We start from the raw sequence: 6,530 nt of genomic DNA on the forward strand, positions 1-6,530 counted from the left end.
CAGTGTGAGTTTATGCCTGGGTCTGGGACTCAAACCACGGTTGACTACATGGGAGTCCAGAGACGAAGCCATTACGCCAATTGCTAGTCCTGCAGGTTTCAAGGAGCTAAAGAACTCAAGAGAAGAAAAGACACAGAGCTAGACTTTTCTCTCAAGTATGGCAATAAAAAGGAAGAAGAGGGGCCAGCAGGTGGCATGGTGGTCAAGGTGCGGCTGTTCCACATGGCCAAGCCCGGTTTGAGTCCCAGACCTGGCGGCTTAAAAATCATGCCAGGCACACATGAATGCATGCCCCAAATCCCAGGAGGAGAATGGAGAGGGGGTTGTGACAGGACCATCCCCCCCAGGTGATTTCTTACTTTCCCTCTCCTTGTCGCTCTCCAGTTAGTGCACAGGCTGTGTGGTAAAAACTTAAATTTAAAAAAAAAAAAAATTTAAAAAATGGAAGAAATATTTATCAAGGTCCTGGAGTCCCTCCCCATAGAGACAACTCCATGCTCAAAAGGCTTCACTGGTAAGTCCTGCCAAACATTTAAGGAAGAATAATACCACTCCTAAACGAACTATTCCAAGAAATCCAAAAGGGGGTTGCACCCTCCTCCTAACTCAGTCTATAAGGCCAGCATTACCCTAATCCTCAAAGCAGACAAAGGCATTACAAGAAAAGAAAAAGACAGACTAATAGCCTCCATATGCACGAGTGAGAGGAATTTTAACACAATTTCCCCGCACAACTCTGGCTGGGCTTGTGATTTGCTTCATTGATAAAACGCGGCAAAAGTAACAGTGCGCCGATTCTGAGTCAAGGCCCGAAGGGTTCTATGCACTCTTCTCTGAAAGAGAAGCACTGAACAAGCCAGGCTGACCTACTGCAGGGCAGGTTATATGGAGCACACACTATCTGTCCCAGCAGAGCCACCCTAGACCAGCCCGTCCCAGCTAGCCCACCGGCCAGCCACAGACACATGAATGCGCCCAGCTGATATCAGAAAAACCACCCAGCTGAGCCCAACCTGAATTACCTACTTGCAGAATCACAAATGAAACTGACATTTTTTGTTTTAAGGCGTTACAGTTCGGAGTGGTTTGTTACACAGCAAGAGCTAACTGATAAAAGGAAGACGCTGCTTTATTATAGAGCCTGAGTTCTTCAAGGACATAAAGCATTTCTTACTCATCTTGCCCAAGGTTACTCAGCAAATACTTGTTGAATGTTTGCTAGTTTGCGTGGCTTTCACAGGACAGCTAATAACTGCCTTCTGCCCGATGACTCACCCTGTCGATTAAAGAGCTGGCTGACGGGTTATCTTCTAAGGAACTCCCTGTAATTATGCAGAAAACCCACAGCACAGCTCAGAGAGGGTGGGTAGTGCACCTACAGGCACACAGCATGTCAGTGTGTGGGCAAAGCTGATTCAAGTTAGCTCGCTAGAGGTGAGACAGGGGTCAAGCTCAGGGTGTTACCCATCCTCACACCCTTTAGGTTAGTAATCTTCTTTCGTTCACAGAGCAGCTTGTATTAGTGACGTTCACATAACCTCCAGATCAGTTATGCTCAATTTAGCACCTTCTTCTCTTTCATAAGTGACAGGAGCTGTCATTTCTGTGGATGGATTTTGCCAACAAGACTATGCATCTCACCTACGACTAACCGGGCTCTATGGAACCTCCAGGCCAGGAACCCAGGGCACCACCTGGTTAACCTGTACATTGACACAGGCAGGGGACACAGGGCAGAAGACAAGCAGGAAGAAATATGAGCTCAACAAGGTAAGAGCACACTCTTGAGTCAGACTGACAGGGCGGCGTTCCTGCAGCGTAGCCTCCGGTGCCGCGGTTTCCTCATCTGCAAAGTGGGCATGACATTGGTACACCCAGCTTGCAGGACAGTTAAAAGACAATTCATGAGAGGGCTTTGGGTGCCTGGCAATAGGAAATGCCATAGTGTGTGAAGAGTTGCCGTCTAGCCAGCCTCCTCACCTCCCACCCACTGCCACCGCTTTTGGAGAAGGCACCAAAAGGAAACGAATTTCCACCAGGACGAGCTCCAGGAGGGAGAGGAAGGCACACAGGCAGCAGGCAGCTTGGGCGTGTGGACAGTTAGGGGACATTTCAGGCACTGTCCCAGCCAAGCTTACGTAGATGTTTCCCAAAGCCTGTCGCTCCTGTACCACCTTCAGAATGTCAGGTAGACCCATACCCGCCCACATCACTAGTAGCTTATGCACTTTTCAAACTTACATTTTTATAAAAGGAAAGTTTATATTATAACTACAATGGAAAGTTGGCGTGCCTGCCATCGACAGAGGGTGCTGGGAAAAAGAGTACAATGAAAACAAAATGATGTTATTAAGCTCCAGCTGGAAAGCCTTGCTGCTGGAGGCCCAGAGTCCAAGGCCAACCTTCTGTTTCTTTGCTAAAACAGGATGTCACACATGCTCGGGAAGTCTTAAAGATGTATTAGCACAAAACTGAGACTTCCTCTTTGAAGGGTTGGAAGGGGATTTTAAAGGGAGTGATTTAAAAGGGATTCCATTTTACTTAATGTTCCGAGTCTGGTCCAACTCAAGCACTAGAGACAGTTGATTTTACAGGTCAACTTGGCTAGGCCACGGCGTTTCTGCCAGGGTGTCTGGGGCCAAGGTCCAGATTTGAATCAACGGGCTTTGAGTCAAGCAGGCTGCCCTCCATCATGTGGTGGGCCTCGTCCCATCAGTTGAAGTCCCGAATAGCCCCTAAGCAAACCTCCTCCGGGGAAGAGGGAATTCTGCTAACAAGCAGACTTCTGACTTGAACTGCAATGCTGGCTCTTCCAGTGTCCCCACTCGGCCATGCCACACGGCAGATCTGGGGCTTAACCAGTCCCGATAATCGCACGAGCTAGTTCCTTACAGTAAATCTCTCTCTCTCTCCACACACACACGCACACACACACACACACACACACACACACACACACACACACACACACACTGCTGGTTCTGTTTCTGCACACCCCTGACTAGCACAGCCTGTCTACATCAGGATGTGCAACCATCCACACTTACCAGCCTGGGAGCTGGCAGGTCATGTCCCTTCACTGGGGTCTTGAGGGAACTAACCAACAGAAAGGGATTCGCACCATAAGAGTCAAGAAAGGGCAGCCAGCCCTGTGGGTGGCACTTCTGAGCTAGAAGCCATCTCCGTGAACATGGAGTCATGTGGTAGAACCCCTTCCCCACCAGCCTGCCGGGGGACCGTGGGTAGCCATGCTGAAAGAAAGGCAGCCCCATCCACCCCCAGCCCGCCCCTCCGCTGGAGCCGCTGATGCTGCTGCAGCTGCAATGGCATTGTCCCGCCGTGGAATTGGGAAACTGACCCACACAATGGGAACCGCGGACTCATGCAGTCTCAGCGGAAAGGTGCTGTGTGATCAGCAGCACTCCCTCTGCTCCCAGCCTCTGCCCGGATTATTTTTCTAGCATCCGGTTTCCAGTCGTACATGCCCCAGGACTGGGGACCTCACTGCTGCCTGCCAGTGCCTCTGATTATTGGCCCCTGAAGTTCCGAACAAGGGCACCCGAGTCTCAACCATTCGCCCACCACCTTTTCAAGGACCACCGGGACACTCTACTTCCAATCTGCCCTTAAGTCAACCACTTCTTAACACGAAAGCAGGTATTTTCGAACGAAATCTTTTTGGCTCTCTGGAAATGGAAAATCAGCATCACTTGTCATAAATAGAAACTGTGAAAATAAATAGCACCCCCTCACCAAGGAAAGTTCACAAATTCTGGTTCAATGCTGTTTCCTGCCAAAGAGCTAAGAGGAGACCTGCTCCGAGTGAAAGGAGGAAGGCGAGCCTCAGAGAGGTGTCGCACTAGCCCGCCTTATTAGTCGCTAACAGAAATATTCACGATTCTACTGGCTGGGAAGTCCGAAGGCATCACGAGATGGTGGACGGCCAAACTTGGCAGAGTGGGACCTGTACCCACGAGTTTTCTCTTTCTGTTCTGGTCTCATCTCTGCCCCTTACAAACCCACCAGACTTGATCACAGGGGCCCCACCCTAACCACCTATCACACCCAAACGCCCCACCCTGAGACACAATGAAGGAGTTAAGTTTTCACTTAACACCTTTACAAGAGAATCAAGTCCCAACGCATGGAATTCTGGGGGTCGTCCAATCCCTGTACCCTAGGACCAAATTCCAAAACATGAATGTTTGGGGACAAACCAGTATCCAACCATAATAGGCACCAAATGCCTTAGCATCGGCTAAGATACTGCCCTGGATGGGATCAGAAGAGTTGAGAGAGAATTAAAAAGGGACTTGTGGGGCCAACAGGTGGTGTAGTGGTTAAAGGTGTTGGACTCCCACATGGCTGACTGCGGTTCAAGTCCCAGATTTGATGGCTTGCTTTCTCGCTTTCTCTCTCTCTTGCTTTCTCCCTCTCTGGTCAAATTAAAATGAGAAATAAATAAATAAATAAACAAATAAAGTCAGATAAAATAATTCTTTTAAAAAAATGAGCTTTAAAAGAAAAAAAGGGACTTGCTTCGTCGCTATGCGATTTCTTGCCATGTGATGAGGGAGCCATCCCAAATTGCTGCTGTACAGTGAGTTCAACCTGCAGGAAACAGCACTCGGGCTCTTTTCCACTGATTCCAGCTGTGTCCTCAGTGGTCCCCCACCCCCAGGGAGTCACAGAGCCTGTTCCCTTCCTCCCTCCGGCCTGTCCTAGGCCCTTTGGAGGGGTCCAGTTTAGCCGAGGAGCCCTGGTCCTGGTAATCTGCTCTACACCGACAGGCATTTCACTAGCGAAAACCTTCTAGGAGCTGGGACCGGGACAGGGCTGGGTAGTGAATGAAAAATCTGGGGGAGCAGAGAAATCAGAACCCTCATGATCTGCTGGTGGGAATGCGAAATGGCACAGCTGTTGTGGAAGACAGTCAGGCAGGTCCTCAAATGGTTCAAGACACAGCCAGCAATTCCACGCCTAGGTATAAGCCCCAGAGAGACAAATACACAGCCCATACGGGAGTGTTTATGGCAGGTATTATTCACGTCGTCAAAAGGTGGAAACAACCCACACATCCGTTGACAGATGAATGGGTAAATAAAATGAAAGGGGTGTATCCAGACAATGGAGAATTATTCAGCCATAAAAAGGAAGGGAACTCTGACACGTTAAGACACAGGTGAACTTTAAGAACATTATGCACAGTGAAAAGCCAGACGTGGAAGATGGGATGATTCCACGTGTATGAGAGGGCCAGAACAGGCAAACCCAGAGATACTAAGTGGATCCGTGGCTGATTAGGATTGAAGGGGGGGGTGGGGAAACGGGGGGGCGATATCTAAAGGGCGCAGGGTTTCTTGTTGAGGTGATAAAGACGTTGAAAATGACTGCACATATCTGCGAACATACTAAAATGCAATGAATTTTACACTTTAAAAGCCCATTTTATTTATTTATTTTAAAAAAAATTTAGAGAGATGTTTGCTATAGGATGTGTGCACTTGCAGAGACACACCGAGTCAGAGAGAGAGAACGTGAGAAATCACCCCCCAGTAGGGATGGCCAGGCCAGTGTCTCGTCCTCCATTCTCCTCTTGGGATCTTGGGCACACACCCACATGCACTGGCTTGAGTTTCAAGCTGCCAGGTCCAGGACTCAAACCTCTGTTGGCCATGTTGGGAGTCCAGTGCTGTAACCACTATGCCACCTGCTGGCCCCAAAAGCCCATTTTAAAATGTTGGGTGTTTTTAAATGTGGAAGCTCTGAGTTCGGTGGAAATTGGTATTTAATACCTCTGTCCCCCTGGGTTGAATACCACAAGGACATCAAGATACTGTCCCTGACACAGGAGGGAGGGTGAGAAACCATGGCCTGGAGTTGGAAGGGGCTGGCCTGGGTCAGGAGCCCTCGTAACTCTCAGGCCACACCACACCTACCACCTGTCACCCATGCCAGGGCCTGGGATTGTGCCACTTCCCCAGTTCCCAAGAGGCCCCAACAGCTCTTGGGTCCCCATCTTCCTGCCACCTACCCCTCAGTGTGCTCCCAAGTACACAGAAGGTGTGAGGCACCTGCAGGTCCTATGAGAGGGCACACATGCCCGAAAGCAAAAAAAAATCTAAAACATAGAAATAAAATGAATGAAGCATGTTACAGCTGGGAACATCGCTGTACACCAAGAAATCACCCCCAAAGGCCTGCAGGCCGGTGGACCACACTGCGAGCATGTGGACGATTAAGCCTCTTTTGGGTTCTGGCCTAGAAGAATGTGACCCGACGTCAGGCAGATAGAAATGGATGCTGACCATGCCACTTGGGCAACTGCAGCGGAGGGGAGGGAGCAGCTGCCCTGACCCCAGTTCTCTCTTCCAATCTCCCCCCTCCTCTTCCTAACTCCCAGCCTCCAGCAGGCTCACCCTCACCCTCACCAAAGCCTGGGGCCTCCCTCCCATGGCTCCACCCTGAGGGTCTTCTGAAAAGTAGCTGTTCGCTGTGACAGATGCTGGTGAGCTCAACAGGTGCTGGGA

General features: G+C 49.8%; 1 long non-coding RNA gene across 1 annotated transcript in view; it reads left to right on the top strand.

The window, feature by feature from the left end:
• The window catches only part of LOC102490567 (uncharacterized), a 10,003-nt gene extending 6,251 nt beyond the window's left edge, over positions 1 to 3,752 (top strand). The window contains exons 2-3 of the long non-coding RNA XR_334245.1: positions 1,586 to 1,770; positions 3,462 to 3,752. This is a non-coding gene — a long non-coding RNA (uncharacterized LOC102490567). The remainder of the gene's footprint in view (positions 1 to 1,585; positions 1,771 to 3,461) is intronic.
• The last annotated feature ends 2,778 nt before the right edge of the window (positions 3,753 to 6,530 follow it).

This window comes from Tupaia chinensis, unplaced genomic scaffold (genome assembly GCF_000334495.1).
Source record: "Tupaia chinensis unplaced genomic scaffold, TupChi_1.0 Scaffold000182_1, whole genome shotgun sequence".
Taxonomy (NCBI): Eukaryota; Metazoa; Chordata; class Mammalia; order Scandentia; family Tupaiidae; genus Tupaia; species Tupaia belangeri.